Raw genomic sequence first — 19047 nt, forward strand, 5'->3', positions numbered from 1 at the left:
AAGAAGAGCCTTAAAAGTACATAAAGGCTTCTTCTAAAGAGTTCTTCGAGAACAACACATGGTGCAGTGTCAAATGAGAAATATAAAGACTTACAGTGACATGCATCAATATTGCTTTTTGCGATTCCTTAATTGCGAAAAATAAGGAATCGCAATTAAGGAATTGCAAAATGCAATGCATCAAGAAATCGCTAAATAAATTGCGATTTCTTAATATTCCTTAATTGCGACTCGCAAATTGAGAGTCACAATTAAGGAATACCTCCCCATTCATTCCTATGGGCCTATAGGCCCATAGGAATGAATGGGAAGACATTCTCAATTTGCGATTCGCAATTAGCGAATCGCAAATTGAGAATGCGATTTCAGGGGTGTCCAAAGAACACCCTGTTGCACCCCTGAAATCAATCTGTGCACATATCAAGTGCACACACATGCCCTAAGGGTATGTGTGTGCACAACATGAAACTTTGACAAATCCACAAAAGTGCATTTTTTAAAGTTTTCGCAAATTACCATGAGGTTCAACCTCATGGTAATTTGCTCCCCCTAATTGCGAAATCCCAATTTTTTTAAGTTTCATGCATTGCATTTAAGGAATCGCAAAATGCGATTCCTTAAATGCAATCGCAACTTGAGAATTCGCAAATATTTGCGAATTCTCTAATTGCGAGGGCCTTCACCCGTCATGCATTCCAAAAGCAGATTTTGCGATCGCAGACGGCCGATTTTTGCGATTCGCACCATTTGCGATCGCAAAATCCTTTGATGCATGTGCCTGATAATGATATTATGAGATAGTAGTAATGTTTAACAAGGTGGAGTCAAGGCCTAGTTAAGGCCTAGTTAGTATTAGGCAATAAAACATACATATACATCCTAGCTTTTTTGTTTTAACTGCAATAGATTCACGTTAAGAGGTAGAAATGATTCAAACCAGAAAATAACTCCCAAAAGAGTAGGCTAAACATAAAGGTTTACCAAATTTCATGTAGAGCTTTAAAAAAGCACAAAAGTTCTTACCGAATCATAGATTGTTTTGTACCCCCCTTTTTAAATGTTCTCCCACGAATCCCTTTAATCTGCATAAAACTTGACGTTCAAGCAGAAAGCTAAGCATTATAAAAATACAAAATTACAAGCTTATTTTCTTATCACGTGAAAGACACTACAGCCAACATGTTTCCTCCCACTTCTGGGGACTTCAGGGCCACTACATAAACAAGTAAACCGATATTCAATGAGAAGAGTCACTTTGTAAAGATTCCATACATTAGTCAGTCATGTCAAAATTATTATTGTAGATATGCGAACATGATGAGAAACATCTCTCAAGAGCATGTGCCCTATAATTTGCACAGACAAAATGGGGTTGTCATCCTGTACTTTTCCTTTCTCTCGTTCCGTCAGAACTGTAGTCCCCATTTCAGAAACCGTCCGTCCATGACAGGTCAGCGTGACCAAATGCAAGTGAAAATGCAAATTTGTGAAACTGTTTCACAGTTATTAGTAAACAAACATATTGTAAGTCATCTGCACTCACTTTTGAATCACCACAAAATAAAAAATACAATTGAGTTTAATATACAAAAACGGTGCAAATTTAGCAAATAGTGTTAACGTTGAAATCTGACTCCCTGCTCACTTAGCCGTATCTTGACAGATAGGATCTATTCTCAAGGTTTTTTGCCCCCTCCCCTTACTGTACTCAAAGTATTTGCAGCCTTCAACACTGTCTTCCATTACATCATCTTGGAATATATTTTTAGAGATGGGGGATCTGCAGCACTCCCTCTTCTGATCTGCTTTCTCTCTTAGACTGCACCCAGTCTCCCTCTCTCCCCATCATTCCACCTCCCACCTTCTTGAAAATGGGGTCCCCCAAAGCACCTCCATCCGCCCCATGTTGTTTATGTAAAAGTTGACCCCTCACCCAGCTGGTTCCCTTTTTCTGCTTCTCCATCGTCTCTTATGCTAAAGACACCCAACTTATTTATATCAGCAACAATCTTTCATGCACCCGGCACACACTTACATTTTTTCTCTTCTATTATCTGCCTTGATGCATCTGAGTAGCCTCAAATTAAAATTCCATTAAAGCGGAACTCCTCATCTTCAAGGAAGTCACTCTCTCTGGATCGTCTACCTGGAGGGTACCCTAACTAGGTCAGGCCCCCTCTCCATCCCTGCCAAAACAGTAAAGAACTTATGGATCAATCAATCATATCATTTGTACAGCGCATTACTCACCCGTGAGGGTCTCAAGGCGCCAGGTCTTGAGGAGTTTTCTGAAGGTCAGCAGGTCTTGAGTCTGCCGTAGGTGGATGGGGAGGGTATTCCAGATCTTAACAGCGAGGTGGGAGAACGATCTGTCACCGGAGGTCGCTCTTCGGAAGTGGGGGACTGTGGCGAGGGTGAGGTCGGCGGAGCGGAGCTGACGGGTGGGGGTGTAGAAGCTGAGTCGTCTGTTGAGGTACATTGGTCCAGTGTTGTCGATTGCTTTGTGTGCGTTGGTGAGGAGCTTAAAGGTTATCTTCTTTTTGACCGGGAGCCAGTGCAGGTCTCTCAGGTGGGGTGTGATGTGGCTGCGGCGAGGGATGTCGAGGATCAGGCGTGCAGAGGCGATCTGGATGCGTTGGAGCCGTGTCAGGTGTTTGGGCGAGGCTCCTGCGTAGAGGACGTTTCCGCAGTCCAACCTGCTGCTGACGAGGGCCTGGGTGACCGTTCTTCTTGTTTCAGTGAGTATCCACTTGTAGATCCTGTGGAGCATGTTGAAGCAGGAGGAGACGGCGTTGACCTGTTTAGTCATGGAGAGGGTGGAGTCGAGGATGACCCCTAGGTTGCGTGTGTGGTCGGTGGGTGTTGGGGCGGTTCCCAGTGCAGTCTGCCACCAGGATTCGTCCCAGGCCGAAGGGGTGGATCCGAGGATGAGGACCTCCTTCTTGTCCGAGTTCAGCTTCAGTCTGCTGTTTCTCTTCCATTCAGCGATGGCTTACATTCCTTCGTGAAGGTTGGTTTTGGCGGTGTGGGGGTCCTTGGTGAGGGAGAAGATCAGCTGGGTGTCATCGGAGTAGATGATGTTGAGGTCGTGCCGACGGGCGACGTGGGCGAGCGGTGCCATGTAGATGTTAAACAGAGTTGGGCTGAGGGATGAGCCCTGGGGTACGCCGCAGATGATCTTGGTGGCTTCGGAGCGGAAAGGGGGAAGGCGGACGCTCTGTGTTCTGCCGGAGAGGAAGGAGGTGGTCCAGTTCAGGGCCTTCTCTTGAATCCCGGCGTTGTGGAGTTGCGCTCGTAGTGTGTGGTGGCAGACCGTGTGGAAGGCAGCTGACAGGTCCAGGAGGATGTGGGACGTTGTTTCTTCGTTGTCCAGCAGGGTTTGGATGTCACCGGTGGCGGCAATGAGGGCAGTCTCGGTGCTGTGGTTGCTGTGGAACCCGGACTGGGAAGGGTCCAGGATGATGTTCTCATCAAGGTGGCAGGTCAGTTGTTCGTTGACGGTCTTCTTGATGACCTTTGCCGGGAACGGGAGCAGGGAGATGGGCCGGAAGTTCTTGAGGTCCGCCTTGGATTTCTTGAGTAAGGCGTTGATCTCGGCGTGCTTCCAGTTGTCAGGGAAGGAGATGTTCACGAGGGAGCTGTTGATGGTGTGGGGAAGCATAGATGTGGTGGTGTTGGCGGCTCTGTTGAAGATGTGGTGGGGCAGGGGTCTGTGGGGGCCCCGGAGTGGATTTACCTCATCGTCTTTAGCGTGTCTTCGGTTGTGAGGGCTGTCCAGCTATCAATCGTTGGCTTCAGGATGTCGGGTGGTTGGTGAGGGTTCAGTGTGTTGGCTATCTTCTTCGAAGATGTTGTAAATGTTCCTGATTTTGTGGTGGAAGAAGGTGCTGAGTTTGTCGCAGAGGTTTTGAGAGTGAGGGATTTCTGTAGACTCGCTGGTAGGTTGGCCGAACTCCTTGCTGATGCGGAAGACCTCTCTGCTGTTGTGTGCATGTGTGGAGCTTCTGTCTTTGATGGCTGTTTTTCGCATTTCTGATGAGTTGGCATTGGGAAATGCTGGGTTGGAGAGAGCTTTCGCTGTGCATGACGATTTGGCCGGGCAGAGACTGCCGACATAACAGTCATGCACAGTGAAGGGAGTGCATCTACCACTCCCTCAGTCACCCCCTGGCCTCGGCCCAAAGTCTGGGCAAGGAAGGAAAAATACAATGTGTGTTTATCATCATTTTATTTTTATTTTCATGATTTTTTGGGGGTTGATGCTCCTCTGCAATAACGGAGAATACGCAGCTGTGCATACCACCAGCCAAGCGCCATCCACACAGATCGCTAGCCAAGCATCATCCACACACACTGCATGCCAAGCACCCTCCATGCACACGGTCAACCAAGCACCAGTCCACACATACACCACCAGCCAAGTGTCAGTGCACGCACAGTGCCAAGCAAGCGCCAGTCCACGCAAACGCCAGTCGACACACACTGCCCCCAAGCTCTAGTCCCCACACACCACCAGCAAAATGCCAGTACACGCACACCATGAGCAGAACTCCAGTTCACACACAAACAGAAACTTTCCCTGTTATCTAGTGGTTTTCAGTTCCCTCTTGGGGGTCAGATGAGCCTAAAATATTGCTGATTTAAAAACAGCCAAAATGTGTCCCTAGAAAAAAAGGAGGGCGACCCTTGTGTAGGGGGCCACTCTCTGACATGCACCTAAGCATAACCCTCGTGTCTAGTGGGCTTTCTGCCCCCCTGTGGGCCAGATTAGGGGTGATAACCCCCATCTGACTCCCGGAGGTGGCAGAAAGACGGTCCAATTTGTGTTTGGGGGAACTGGCATATCCATTTTGGCAACCCCCATCCCTACGTCTAAAAATAAATCCCTGGTGCCTAGTGGGCTTTCTGCCCCCCCCCCCCCGCCCACCCCCCCCAACCTGGGGGCAGATCGAATGATGTTGCCCCCATTTGCTTCTAGTTGGGGGGGGGGGGGCAGAAAGACTTGCAATTCTTTTAGGGGGTGGGGGAATTGGCATGCCCATTCTAGGAAGCCCCCACCACTGACCTAAAAAAAATAGTCCCTTGCTTCCTAGTGGGCAGATTGGGGGATAATGCCCCCATTCACCCCCAAACGGGGCAGAAAACCTGTCCAATTAGTTTTGGAGGGATTGGGTCACTGATATTTCCGTTTTGGGCAGCCCCTACGTATTAAAAAAAACCTATAATCCCTGGTGCCTAGTGGCCATTCTGCCACCTTGGGGGACAGAAAAACTGGCACATTATTTAGGGGGTGGGTCATTGATATGCTTATTCTGGGCAGCCCCCATCCCTCAACTACAATGAAGTAGTCCCTGGTTGCCTTGTGGGATTTATGCCCGCCCAGGGGGACAGATCAGTGGATCACCCTCTGGCGGTGATCCCCAAGCAGGGAATCACATGGGAGGGGTACCATTGAAAAGGGGAGATACTCCCCTTTCTAATGATACTCTCCTGTCTGTCTCCATGCTCATGGGGCTGAGAAAGCCCCCCTGGGCACTGAGGCAGTGAAATTGAAACATGATGTGCACACTGATTGTCATTTCAGTGAAATAATCAGAACAGCCTCAGAAGCTGGGGAAATCTACTGAATGTGACTGAAATTTTCAACATGCAACCATGGTGACCATGAAGTGTGGCCCCATCAGTTTACTTAGGACAATTGAGGGTCAAAACCCCAAAACAGCCAGGTACAATATAAATAGGATAATATCCGATAAATACGGGTAAAATGCCTTTGCGTGGAAGTGAGAGGGCACCCCAATACCTCTAAGTGGTTTATTAAGCGGTAGTAAAAATAAATGCCAGATTGATTGATGCATTTTGAATATTTATCAATTTTGGATCTCTTTTGAGTGTGTTATAATATGGTGACCGTAACAATAAGGGATATTGTCAGAGGTTTGTTGCCAGACCACATCACTAACATTCCCCACATCAGTAAAACAACTAATTCTAGTGGTCTCTCGCACCTGCATATAATCATAAAGGCCTAGGACTCATGGGTAGAATTTGAGTCAGTGGGATCAGCCACTGAACATTTTGTGAGATACAAGCATAAAGATTATAGGTCCCCTACAGATTTATGCTCCAAGCCAGCATCAAGGAACATCTACTGGTTTTCAAACATTTAAATAATGGTTCAGTAGGGATTTGCCCCAAGTAATCAGACTTGTTAGAATGGGACTGTTTGTTATGTGGTGATTTGGCCAGTATTAGTGAGATATACCCCTCACCCACAACAAGAAAGTTTGACTGCAGCAAACGTTAAAGAAGTTTAAAATTAATTATTAACCCAATATAGACCGCACAAGATAAAGGACAAGACTTTAGGAATCAGTGTGACTGTTTCATACAGTGCACCTCTGCCCATTATTGATTCATAGACTATTAATTCTATCATGGGAGAACTACAAAGGAGATCTGAAATACAGTTGTGGGACACCAGCAGACTAGACTGGACACGGCATACTCTCAGGCCACACCCCATGAGAAGCATAGAATACTGTCCATGTGTTTTCCATAGGTGTGGGATCTAATGTACTGCATATGGAAGATTTGTTAACATCTACACTTCTATACACGGGATGGGATGCGGGCATAAACCTGGACAAATACACTAAAGAGAGGGGGAGAGGTTGGACTGATATTGGAAAAAGGAGGAATAGTTCAGAGACAAAGCTTCTGACAAGACACCACTCTGCCAGTAGAATTCCAGCCAAAAAACCTGAACAAGGCAAGAAATGTTTAGACTTAAAGGCTCATTCAAACAAAAAAATAGTTACTGGACTAAACACTAAGAAGCAACAGCATTCCTTAGATAAGGAGAGTATCCTGTTGAGCAGGACATGGGTGGTGGGGCTTCTAGATGGAAAAGCTAAAAATTACAATTGTTCACCAGAACCTGCAGGAGCGTCTGGCCATGACACTGACAAATGAACACATTGAAGTGAAGACATGCAATTAGATATACATTACAGAGTTCCAAATAGAGGGTGCCATTTACTATCAAAATGTATGACAATACATTATTAAAATGCTGTTGTCATATTTATCAAAAGCCGATACACTATCCTAGCTGACGATCACTAGCCTCTGCCTTTTGTGAGAGTTACCCTGCAAATAGAGGAAGTGATAGCCAAGGCATTCTCCCAGCTAGATTCCAATTCAGGGCAAATATGCAGAAAATATGGGATCTTAATCAACAATATAACAATCAAAAGGGGTTGGGAGAGGAATCAATTCAACATGTTCAAGCTCAGTATCCTTTAAAGCTAGAGGCTAAAAGGGACTTAAAATCCATGCTTAACAAACTTCAGCAATAAAATAGTTACACCATTTTCTGTCAGACAGCAGACAATCATTTTAGGTCCACATTCCTCAGACAAAATTCATTTGGACAAAGGCATACCCCAGGGATCATGCCTAAGCCCGACATTGTTCAATATATACATAGCTCCGTTGGCAAAGATCTTGGCTTTGAGATCATTTCATATACTGACGACACCCAGTTTATGTTTACCGTGGGTCCTAATCTAGTATCAGAGAAAATATGTTTCACGTCCGGTATGCTTGCAATATCCAACTGGATGACTGAGAATTGCCTCCAGTTGAATCCAGAAAAAATGGAGATCATGCTAATGGGGAAAGACCCAACCATCTGGTCGGACGAGTGGTGGCCCCACCAACTGAGGGCCACTCCTGTGCCCAAAGAAAAGTGTAAAAAACTTAGGGATAAAACTTGATCAACCCCTAACAATGAAAGACCATATTGCTGGCACTACCAGTTCCTGTTACTATAATATGCGCCTTTTGCACGTAATGTTTCCCTTTCTTCCCACTAACGCCAACAGAACCCTGGTCCAGGCTATGGTGATTAGCAGACTGGACTATGGAAATGCTCTGCTAGCTGAAGTGGGTGATACCCTGCTCGCCAAGTAACAGGTGGTCCAGAACACCGCTGCAAGACTAATTTTGAACTGTCCTGCAGGCACGCCTTCCACGCCTCTGCTGAGGCTGCCTGTGCAGAAATGGTCCTTTTCCAAAATCTGTTGTCTATCAAGTTAAAATGCCTTGAGAAGCAGAGCTCCATGTTATCTTCAAAGAAAACTCACTACTTATATACCTGGCCGAAATCTTTGATAAGTACTCAAGCCCTTTTGTGTGCGCCCTGAATACGTCAAACTTGCACTGGGGGCAAGGCCTTTTCTCATCTTGCCCCTGGGTACTGGAATAAGTTATTCATAGCACTCTGTGAGATTCCAACATACATTAAATTCAGGAAACAACTGGTTGGGCTCCCGGTCAGGTTCTGTAACAGCACCGAGATGTCCCCGGGTGACATGTGCGCTTTAGCAAATAACATGAACATAACATAAATTATTAAAATTCCGTTTGTTCTCTATATTTACAAGGATGACAATGTCACTTCAGGACCTTTGCCTAATACATGGGATTTCAAAATGGTAAAGCAGCTATTGGATGATCTCAATTCTTTTACAACCTTTCAGAACAATGACCCTCATTTTGATATCTCAATTTTATGCATTGTGAACATTGATACACACCAAGCGTCTGAAGGTTTGCTAAGAAAAATGTATTCGCCACAGCCATGATCCTAGTACATACTTTTGCTTACATGATTCGAACGAGCTGTCCACTGTCTGGTGATATGTCAAAAGCAATCTATTAGGAAAACCAACCGGAGATATTAGCCCATTAAAATCACTACCCATAATGTGGATACATTGCTTCAATTATGGTTGTCCACATCAGACATTACATGTTAATAAGAATCTAACTGATTTTCATTAGATCGTGAAGAGCTGACAAAATCCATTTTCTGGATTAATAAATGGAAGCTGCATTGCACCATAGCATGACTTAACAAGGTTGTGAAATTGAAGGGAAAACTCGCAATCACATCTTTTCCCCTATAAACAATACTGTGAACAAACTTTCTAAAAGGTATTCTTTGTCTATGATCACATCTTCAGCTCTAAAAGTAATAAAATAAAGTTCAAAAGACACATAGTGCCTTGGGTACTTCTTAATAAAGTAGCCCTTCATATGCAATTTGTTGGAAATGTGCCCTTTATACAGGGGCAGCCCAGATTTTTTCATCCTTGTGCTGAACCTTAATTTTGAAGGCTATAGAACCCTGCAGACTTTATCCCTGCTAACCAGTAGTAAAGTGAGTGTGTTTCTCCTTTCAACATGAAGAAATTGGTATACATCTGATTGGCATATTTAACTTACCTATACGTCCCTAGTATATGGTACAAAGGTGTACCCAGGACCTGTATGGTAAATATCTCAAGTGGGATGCAGCATTCATAGTGCCATCTACTACAGCGACACTGTAAATATGAGTCCATGCTTTCTACCAGTAGCTTGGCTGTGTAGCGTTTAACAGCTAATTCAACCTGTCAACCTCTTTTGCAAAACCTAAATATCTCTTTTTAAATAATTACAAATCACCCCTAAGTAAGCCTGGCTGTCCATTAAGGCAGAGTGCATGGTATTTAAAAGTGGGATATGTAAAAGTTAAAGTTAAACATGTCTACATGCTACAGTGTCTAGTACCTGAAAGCTGTTTTCACCATAGCAGGAGTGGCTGTTCGATAGGAAAGTATTGGTATACAATATTATTTTAATAAACGTTTTCTCCACCGCGGAACAAATACAACACATTTGAATTTTAAAAATATATTATTACATGCCCAATTCACTGTTGAAGTTAGATTTGTAGTAAATCTTTCTGAAACGTATTTTTAAAAAGTCATTTTTGCCCTGCCTGAAGTCCCTGTGTCGTAATTTGACAATGGCCGGGTTAGCGCTTAGCTTTGCTACACGTTATTTCCCTTAACTTGGCCTTACTCGAAAACGCCATTTTGTATATCACGGCGGCCATTTTAGGGAATGAGCGGCCTCGTGGTCAGCATGCCCTTTAGTCCGTTGTCCGTACCACTGACCACTTGAGTTTGCCCAGCAACAGGCTATATTTAGTAACGGTCAAGCCTGTACATGCGCAGTTCCAACTGACCAGTCACCCCTCAGGAATGTGCCGCCAAACTGACCAGAGGGGTTGTAGCCACTCCCACAAGTTGGCTGTGCTCCAAAAATGACCATATATGTACATAAACTTTGTAACCTTGTACCGCCTATCTTTTTATTACCTGTAAAGTGTATAAAAGAAGGACTCACACCAATGTTCGGTGTGATACTTCTTGCATTGCCGAAGGGTGCTGTAGGAATGTACCACCACCCCATGGGGTCTTAATAAACTTGTCCTTTGTACTTTTCAGTTTCCGTGCCAACAGTTCTTTCAGTGTAAGTGGGTTATCTGTGGAGCATGTAGGCCTTGGGAACCCGATACCACAAATTGGCGACCACGAAGGGACTCATCGGCGACTCGGATGCCCGAAGGAGAGGTCGTGACGAAGGATTGGAAACTCGCCATGGACGCGTACGCTGCCACTGAGTGACCCGAGTCTTGGCACCCACGGTGTTTTCTTCCTTTCCTTCTGATCTGACCTTCCAGGTGGCGCCGGTCTCCGACTGAGATCTTGATCGTCTGTGTTGCTGTACAGTGCCTGTTTGGCTGATTCGATTAAAGACCTTGGCAGTTGGAATCTGGATATTTGAAATTGGGTAAGATTTGCGATCGGTAAGATAGTCTACGGACGCTTACTGAAGTTCTAAGATTTGTGATCGGTAAGGTAGTCTACGGACGCTTACTGGAGTTCTATGATTGTGACTATGATTTGAGTTAGCTAACATTTTTTGACTTTGTGAACTTTGAATATATGTGTAGTGCACTTCACATAGGCAGGCATGTAGAGATGTTTCTCTAACTTTGTTTTATATTCTGAGCGGCACATTTGTGTGAAGTACTGTAAGTGCCATTTGTATGGTATCACGCTTTCGTGGTACTTTTCGAACATGCCTGTTTCAAGCACACTCCGAGGGATGTGCTGTTTTGGAAATGGTACCACAATTAGGTTAGCGGAATCTCAGCCGGCTCCCCCAGAAGGAACTCCAAACCGTGAGATGTATGTCAAGTTTGGCCTTCCCCCTATACTGTACAGTAAATTATGGCATAAATACACTAGAACTGATCCCGAGTTGCAATGGCCACTACATGGGTCGTTTGATTTGCGAAAGGTTCAATTTGTGGAGCAATGTTTGTTTCAGCGCAGGTCCAGACAGAATATGTTTGATTGTGTGCGAATGTGGGAGAAAGCAGTGCGTGAACGTATGAAGCGTGAAGTTGCCTTGGCGGACAAAGAGCAGCGCAAGGCTGCTCGAGATAAGGCTTTACAGCTTGAGGAAAAGGAAGCGCAGGAAAAGAAAGAGAGGGAGGAACGGGAACGTAATTTACAAACGACAGGTCAATTTCCTATTCGACGACCACTTTATCCTGTCCTTAATAATGAAACTGATGATTTTTCGTTACTAGATCGATCTCCGCCTCCGTACGTTTCTCCTACGGCTCCGACTGAGGATTCCGGTGATGAAGAGCAGGATAAGTCGGGGAAGGCGGATAAGTCGAGTGTCAGGTTATCGGCGGAGAGAGCCGCGGAGTAGCGTAGTCGTGCTCGGAAATTAAATTTAAATCATATAACTGTGGCAGATGTTGTTTCTGAAAGGAGTAATTGGACAGAACGAGAATTGATGTGTTTTTTGAATACTTTTGCAAATGAAGTTGTTACTCGGTTTCGTAAATATTCAGAGACTTTAGAACCTAAGGCTGTGTCGGTTCATCGTGAGAATTTGGATTAAGGTTTATTTGTCCTTTCAGATGTCGACACCTTTTTCAAGCAACTGATCCAGCTACGGGATGAGACGTCCAGATTGCGGGAAGAACAGAAAAAGAATAAGGAGTCTGTGCCGGGGTCCACTGAGCAGTCTAAGGAGTGTTCTCTCCGGGGTTCAGATAAGAATTCTAAAGTGCATGTTATGCCTATGCGTGAAGCTGCACCTTTGTATGTTCCCCCTAAGGGGGATGGCACAGATGAGGATAAAACGTCGAAGGATGCGAAGGGGTACTTTATATATAATTGGGTGTATACGCCTTGGAATAGAGCAGATGTTATGGCATTAAAAAATTCTTTGCCTGATCTTCGAAAAAATCCAGCCGCATTCTATGAAGGGGTGGAGGGGGCCATTTCCTCTTGTGTTATGACTCTTGTTGATATTGATCTCTTCTTTGGGTTAATTCTTCCGCCTGATATGTGGAGGTCGATTCGGAAAACTAATGATCAAACTATGTTTGAGGGAACTTGGAAAGAGATACATCAGGCTGACTTAGATAGGGAGCCTGCATGCAAACCGTGTGACATGATTTTAGACCTCCCAGCGGCTATTTTGACTAAACTAAAAACGCTTGTTCCTTCTAAAAAGATCGATTGGACTATGTTAGCGTCGTGCAAACAAAAGTTAGACGAATCGGTATCAGATTTCTTTACACGTTTCAAGGAAGCGTTTCATGATTATAGTGGTCAATCATTAACAGATGATACGGGTAGGCATCTGTTTGTTGATAAGTACGTGGCTAATCTCCTACCGGAGATCGCGAAGCGGCTAAAAACAAGTGAAAGTTCCTGGACCACGGCAACCCCTGCGTCTTTGTTAACGATGGCTCAGTATTACGAGCGGCAGGAATTAGAGGCTAAAGAAAGTGCAGATAAGAAAACGAAGGAATTGAAAACAAAGGTGATGTTGGCGCAGGTTCGCGGGATGCAGTCTAGAGGGAATGAGAGAGGTAGACGAGGAGGGAGTAATGCGTCGTACGGTCGTACTGATATAGCGGAGGACCAATGTGCATATTGTAAAGAGTTTGGGCATTGGGCTAACGATTGTCCGGTACTTCGTGAACAGCGTAGTCAGCGTGGTCGAGGAGGTGGTAGGGCAAGGAATAATTATTCAGGAGCAAGAGGTGGCGGAAGTGATCGTGGTGGGTTTGAGACGAGGGGCCGTGGTCAGGATGAACGAAATACTTTTGATAGACGAAACCAATATCAGATTTCGGAGGGTGAGAATGTGGAGCATCAGGATTATGTGCATGCATAGGATTGCGTAGGATGGGGTACGGAATCAGTTGAAGTGCCAGTAGATCAAAGAGGTCCATATGTATCAGCGGGCATTTTGGGTTCTACTGATCAGTTTTTAGTTGACACAGGAGCTACTCGTAGCGCTTTGTCTAAAAACTTTGGTTCCAAGGGCTCCCCTGTCTGGCGACACGATAACATGTATAGGGTTTGATGGCACACCCTCTCCTAGCCCATTATCACAACCTCTTGCACTTTGCATAGACACATTTTTTAGTTTTGGTCCATTTTTGTTGTCACCTCACACCCCAGATAATATTATGGGCATTGATTTGCTTAAATACTTTCGAGCAACGATACGCTGCGCTCCCGAAGGAGTGTGAGTCATTTAAAATGACAATTACCCGGATCCAGATAGATTTTGTACCATACAGGAAATAGAAGCATTAGCCTCTCTCCCTCATACGTTGTGGGCGACCTCAGATATGGATGTGGGACAGATGCTTATTCCACCTATTCGAATTACTGTCAAGGAGGGAGTACTTTTGCCACGTGTACCACAGTATAAGATTTCTAGGGAAGGTGAAATTGCCCTGACACACATCGTTCAGGATTTGATCGTTGCAGGAGTAGTGGAGGAAGTTCCTTACAATGTTTGTAACAGCCCTATTCTTCCGATCCTTAAGAAAGACACTGACGACAAAGTCTATCGATTTATTATTGATTTGAGAGAAATTAATAAAATTGTTGTTCCCCAATATCCGGTGGTGTCTGATATCACGACATTGCTTACATTGGTCCCCCCAACAGCGACGACCTTCACTGTAATTGACTTAAAAAATGCATTATTTTCCATTCCCATCCATCCTGACAGTAGATATTTATTTGGCTTTACGTTAAATAATAAATCGTATAGATTTTGTCGTGTTCCTCAAGGTTACACAGAAAGTCCTAGCATCTATAGCCAGGCTTTAAAAAGACAGCTTGATTCTTTCGAATGGCAATCTGGTGTAGCCCTTATACAGTATGTTGACGACCTCCTGTTGGCTGCAGACACTTATGCACAATGTGAGGAGAGTACACTGGCTTTACTTTCCTTTCTCGCTCAGAACAACCATAAAGTCTCTAGGAAAAAGCTTCAATATTGTAGACCCAAGGTGACCTACCTCGGTCATCTTTTGTCTAAGGAGGGGCGTGCATTAACATCAGATCGAATTCAGGCAATTCTAGACACACCAGTCCCCCGTACTCAGCGAGATGTGCGCGCCTTCATAGGATTAACGTCCTTTTGTAGACAGTGGATCATGGGATTTTCGCACATTATAAAACCTTTGTTAGCGTTACTGTCCAAAACTACACCAATGCCCCTCGAATGGACAGATGAATGTCAAAATGCTTTTGAACAATTGAGACAGGCCCTTTGCTCTGCACCCGTGTTAGGTACACCAGATTACACAAAGATTTTCACATTGTACGTGCACGAGAAAGATGGGTGCGCGTTATCAGTGTTAGTGCAAGTACACGGGGACAAGCAGAGGCCATGCGCGTATTTTTCAGCCATTCTTGATCCTGTAGCACGAGGGTTACCTGGGTGTTTTCGAGCAGTTGCAGCAACAGCAGTAGCTATACGGCAGAGTGAAGGAATAGTGTTATCACATAAATTGTTGGTGCTAGTTCCCCATGCAGTAGATGCTCTGCTAAATCAGACAAAGACTCAATATCTTACCAGTGCACGTTTAACAGGATATGAGCTCACACTTTTGGCGCCACATATCACACTGAAAAGATGTGCTACTCTGAACCCTGCCACTTTATTGCCTAATCCGGTTGAAGAGGGGCAGGAGGAAAAACATCATGGTTGTGTTTTCCTGACCGAGGAACAGACAAAGGGTTGTGTCGACTTACAGGATATGCCACTTCCAGATGTGGATGGGGAACTGTGGGTAGATGGATCGTGTTTGAGGCTGCCAGATGGCACGACTTCCGCAGCATATGCGATCACGACACTTAAGAAGGTGGTAGAAACAGCGCGAATACCCCAGAAATCGGCTCAAGCAGCAGAGCTGATTGCCTTGACAAGAGCCTGCGAACTGAGTGCTGGCCTATGTGTGAACATCTACACAGATAGCCGGTACGCCTTCGGAGTAGCATATGACTTCGGGCTACTCTGGAGAGAACGTGGGTTTTTGACCTCTCATGGAGTACACATTATGCACGGAGAACTGGTGCGTGATCTCCTAAATGCGTTGCTTTGCCCAAAGAAAGTAGCGATAATTAAATGCAGTGCACATAAAAAGATCATTGATGAAGTAGGACATGGCAATGCTTTTGCAGACAGTATAGCAAGACAAACAGCTATGTCTCGAAATGACTCCCCCATGTACGCAGTGAAGTCGCAGGCCGAGCGATGGCACGATGCTAGAACAGAGATACTAGATATCCAAAAATCAGGGACTGAAGCAGAACTTGTAACATGGGCAGCCGAAGGGATACTGGATGACGAGGGTTGTTGGAGGAGTAAGGACATGGAGAGATGGAAATTGCCGGCAGCTTACTTGCAGGTGATGGTCCAGATGACACACGGGTTAGCGCATGTGGGAGCTCTCGCAATTACTTGATTGTTAACGCGAGTTTGGGAGCATCCTGAGATTGCCAATACTGCTAAGAGAGTAGTGCAGACCTGTTTGATATGTTTACAACACAATCCTGCGAAAGGGACACATACTCCGAAAGGAGGTTTCGTTCCACCCTCTGCACCATTCGAGGTACTTCAAATGGATTATATCCAGCTTGAGCGCTGCAATAACCTTAAGTATGTCCTAGTGGTGGTGTGTGCCTTTAGCAAATGGGTCGAGGCCTTCCCCACGAAAGATAATACAGCTTTGACAACAGCTAAGGTTTTGCTCAAAGAGTACTTCCCTCGATTTGGAGTTTGCAAATTTTTGTGGAGCGATAATGGTCCCCATTTTGTTGGGAAAATTGTAGAGCATGTACTGAAGGGGCTGGGGATCCAGCAGAAGTTTCATGCTGTGTTCCACCCTCAGTCAGCAGGTCTTGTCGAGCGGTACTATGCCACGTTGAAGTTGAAACTGGCTAAGATTGTGGCGTCCACGTCATTGAAGTGGCCGGATGCCTTGCCGCTAGCATTGCTTTTTCTTAGATCAGTACCCCACTCTCGAACTGGCCTCACACCGTATGAAGTGGTGTTTGGAAGCCCTATGAACATATGGGGAGTTCCTAAGCCGCGATTGATACATGATGTGCCTTGTATAATGATGAACGATTATTTGGCACGATTAACAAATGATTTGCTTTCTATTCATCAACAGGTTCGAGAAGTGCTCCCTGACAATTCCATTGGAGAGGCTCACAATCTTCGTCCTGGCGATTTTGTAATGATCAAGTCGTTTGAGAGAGCGAACAGCTTGGAACCGAGGTGGCGTGGCCCCGAGCAAGTCCTCCTGGCAACTCGAACGGCTGTGCGAGTGACCAACAGAAAGCGGTGGGTGCATTCAACTCACTGCCGTTGCGTCTCTCCGGACCTGGTGAATCCTACCGTGCTGTCCGACTACAAAGAAATTTTGGATGAAGAAAAGAGCCCAGCTGTGACATCGGCCGAATCTGAGGGAGCCTTCCCGGACCACACTGTTTCTGGAGGACAGCGTTACGATCTGCGGCCAAGATAGGAAGAAGATTTTTGTGCGAGACTGGTTGGTTACCGCTCTGGGGTTTGTGAAACGGAAGCCGGGAATCTCAAGGGGGGGGATCAGTTCTGCCAAGAGTAGCGACACCCGTCTTGACCCCGGAGAAGAAAACAACGGCTACCTCGGAGCTCAGCACCACTGTTTTGTTTTTAATTTTTGTAGTTGTATATTCGAGACTATTTGAGACATTGTGAACTTTGCACTATGGCTTCTTCTACATCACGAGACAAGAGAATTCTTGGTGCCATTTTGTTCGTATTGACAATTGTGGTGATAGCAGTAATAGCCTGGGTAGTAGAACTTGTGGTGCCTGTATGAGAACATTTGCTGCCGACTACCCCGGCTCCATCTGAACATTTTCACTTCACCTTACCCTACCATGAAGAACGGCACCGACAGACTTATTTGAACAATAGCTTCATTCAAATCTTGCATCATACTCACAATATGACGAACACTTCTAACTGTTGGGTGTGTGGGATGTTGCCTGGTCATCAGAAAAAAGGGGGCACCCCGCTCATCTCACTCCCATTCTCTCACAACGGTTCCTGCAACGCTTGGTATACTCTTCTATTCACTTTGCGATGGCCAACGAAAGGGGGGGTGCTTTTCCGTTTAAACAAGATATGTTATCATGACCGGGATGGGTATCCACGAGCTGGGGGTACTCGATTTGAATGGGAAGAGTACCGCCCCGATAATGTGTCTGCCCCCCGTGTTTACAGTAATCAAAGGAATATTAATATGTCCAGTTCACATGTTATTAATGTCATCAATACTAAGGCTGATCTCTGCATACGTAATAAAGGTACAATCCCGGTTGGAAAAAGTGAATGTAACACCACACTTACATTTGACAGTCCGAATGGCATATCATTTGTGGCATCTCGAAATACCTACTTTATCTGCGGTAATAAAGGTTATCATCAGCTCCCTCTAGGATGGTTAGGCACATGTTATGTATCTTTTGTATTGCCCCCTGTATTCATTGCCCCACCAATGTACCATAATGATTATGTGCTCTACCATGATTTTGTGCTAAATCGAGTTAAACGTGCTGTGGTCTTGGATGACATTGGCCAGACTGATACTGCCTTACAACAGTATGTAGATTTTAATCTGGGATTGTTCTCTTTTGTGGGGGCTGCTTTGAATAGTCGGAAAATACGACGATTGACTCGTGTAGTTGAGGCTGTAGCTAATGACACTGCAATTGCCCTAGGGAATATCACAGAAGAACTGCAAATTTCTAGAATTGTTACGCTCCAAAATCGCATGGTTCTTGATGTGGTTTTAGCTGATCGAGGGGGGGCATGTAGAATTATCGGAAGTAGCTGTTGCGTATACGTGCCAGATAATTCGCCATCTGTTTATGATGCAATTTCAAAACTTCACAAAATAGCTGCTGAAATACACCCGAACAATGGCACTTGGACTCTTTCGGGGTGGTTCTGGTCAATGCTTAGCACATGGGGTTGGGAGCTGCTGACAATTTTATCTATTGTAGTTGGGATACTATTCTTTGTCTTTTTATGTATACAATGTGGCCCTGCCTTATGTTCTATGTGTTTATCAGCATGTATTCCATCTAGACGAGCTCTTGCCCAAAAAGAAATGATGCTTCATACAGAAGTAGCTCAAATAATGCTAATTGATATTGAAGATGAGAATCCCGACCACGTGCACTATGAGGTAGCTTCAGCTAAACGCTAAAAGGGTCGTCTGTCGTAATTTGACAATGGCCGGGTTAGCGCTTAGCTTTGCTACACGTTATTTTCCTTAACTTGGCCTTACTCGAAAACGCCATTTTGTATATCACGGCGGCCATTTTAGGGAATGAGCGGCCTCGTGGTCAGCATGCCCTTTAGTCCGTTGTCCGTACCACTGACCACTTGAGTTTGCCCAGCAACAGGCTATTTTTAGTAACGGTCAAGCCTGTACATGCGCAGTTCCAACTGACCAGTCACCCCTCAGGAATGTGCCGCCAAACTGACCAGAGGGGTTGTAGCCCCTCCCACGAGTTGGCTGTGCTCCAAAAATGACCATATATGTACATAAACTTTGTAACCTTGTACCGCCTATCTTTTTATTACCTGTAAAGTGTATAAAAGAAGGACTCACACCAATGTTCGGTGTGATACTTCTTGCATTGCCGAAGGGTGCTGTAGGAATGTACCACCACCCCATGGGGTCTTAATAAACTTGTCCTTTGTACTTTTCAGTTTCCGTGCCAACAGTTCTTTCGGTGTAAGTGG

Source organism: Lissotriton vulgaris, chromosome 10, assembly GCF_964263255.1.
Source record: "Lissotriton vulgaris chromosome 10, aLisVul1.2, whole genome shotgun sequence".
In the NCBI taxonomy this organism is placed as follows: domain Eukaryota; kingdom Metazoa; phylum Chordata; class Amphibia; order Caudata; family Salamandridae; genus Lissotriton; species Lissotriton vulgaris.